Raw genomic sequence first — 2,086 nt, 5'->3', positions numbered from 1 at the left:
AGAAATTTGTAATTTATTAGATGATCTTAAAACTAACCTTTTAAATCATATGGTCAACTGAATTGATACACTTTATTCTCACGAGAAACAAAAAGAGGCGAAGTGTGCTTTGGCAGTATTTTGTCTCACATGTAGAAATAAGCGTGGTAGTGAGGAATGTCCATATAATATGACCAACATGTCCTCCCTTGAGGAAGCTAGTAAAAACTCTATCTTAAAACCTTTCCTGTAGGGACCCCCGATACTGAGTATTTTGAAGAAACTATGTATTTCATGGCACCAAGACGTCCCTTTTCCTGAACTTCACATCCCAATATACAAAATGACTACTCCATGGGGCAAAAGTAGTCAATACCTTTTTTCAACCAATTTGGGGGATATGGGGGTTGGAAACAATCCTCACAAGTAGTGCAATGTAAGTCATTTCCTCAATGTTTACTATGGATGCCTCAACCCCCTGTTGCACAACAACTGTGACAACAAGCATGGAGGCCACAATCACCATTATCATTTTATTCACTTCAACAACCATAGTTATTTCCACAATACCATTCTCCTCTAGTAACAACCTCGTATTATCTACGACAACAACTACTACCATCAATTCCACCACCTCCCAATCAACCATCTAGTTCTTCTCGACCACCTAAATTGACACCTATGCCAATACAAGCAACACCAAATCCTAATAATAAGGTAAACCAACCTATATACAATAATGATGGGGTTGGTTATCCAACATATCCAATGAATTCCCGTACAATTGATGGATTTCATATTTGGTCTGGTAAGGCCCTTCAAGGCCCAACTATTATAGAGATTGAGGATTCACTTGATGACATTGTTGAACCTGACAATAATAAACAAGAACCTAAAGAACCACCTTTTCCTGAAATATTGAAGGAACAACCACAAAAGCCTTCAAAGCTAATGTCTACATTCGATTTCATGGAAGAATTAAAAAATATTAATATTCACATTCCTTTGTTGGAGGAAATTTAGGATGTACCATTCTTTGTGAAAGCTATCAAAGAATTATGCCGAAAGAAATAAAAGAAGAAATAAGACCCTAAAACTATCCAAGTCAATTGATAAATTACAAATCTAATGTTAGGGAAGGTTTCTCTTCCAAAATATGTGGATCCAAAGAGTATAATGATTAAGGTACGTATTGGTGATTTTATTATTCTTAATATGCTTGTGGATCTTGGGGAAGCAATAAATGTAATGACTAATGAAACAACAGAGAAATTAGATTTACAAGGTCTCATATCTACTCCCGTAGTCTTGCAAATGGCTGATAATTATTTGGTAAAAATAGAAGGTATGATTGAAGATGTTATGATTTCTATTGAATCTTGGTTGTATTGTAATATCCCTCTTTCTGATCTTTTCATATTTACTATTTTTTTAATTAAATATTGATGATGCCCCCCTTTGTGTTCCTATTCATCTATATATTTTATTGTGAAAATGGATGTGTCCCTTCAAATTAGTTTTATTATGTTTATCATTTATTAATATTAACACACAGACACACACGCACACACACACACACACACACACACACACACACACACACACACACATTCAAAAGGTGGCATTGCCACTTGATATATTATACTTAATTTTTTTTACAATTTTTACTAGTTCTAAGATAAGGAGCTCTCAGAGAAAAGAACTAGGATAAAAAACTCCATTCATGATCCCATCAAGAGTAAAAAGTTAGTAGTGAAGGAGCACTGTAATGAGGATACATTAAGAGGCCACAAAATCAGTGCCTCCAAATTACATCATATAGTAAAGATTTGGTAAGAGAACCTATAAACTACATCATTGTTTGGTAATTACATATATCCTAGAAGGATATAGAAGGTGCAAAGAAATATATCATCCCCATGACTAGGAAGTAATTTACATAGTACACAAAAAGTAGGTACAAAGTCAAGAAATTGCTGTATTAGTAATCCTTCATTTGATGCATTGTGGCTACTTTAGGTATGAGGAAGAAGGTGCCTTTGAATCTATATACGAGCGTCACTGATAACAATAAAAGGAATGTTGCAGTAGAGGGCTTGAATGGTAA

The sequence above is a fragment of the Cupressus sempervirens genome, chromosome 4 (assembly GCF_028749045.1).
Source record: "Cupressus sempervirens isolate cs-2001-9-10 chromosome 4, ASM2874904v1, whole genome shotgun sequence".
NCBI classification, from domain to species: domain Eukaryota; kingdom Viridiplantae; phylum Streptophyta; class Pinopsida; order Cupressales; family Cupressaceae; genus Cupressus; species Cupressus sempervirens.
This window is presented reverse-complemented; position numbering follows the sequence as displayed.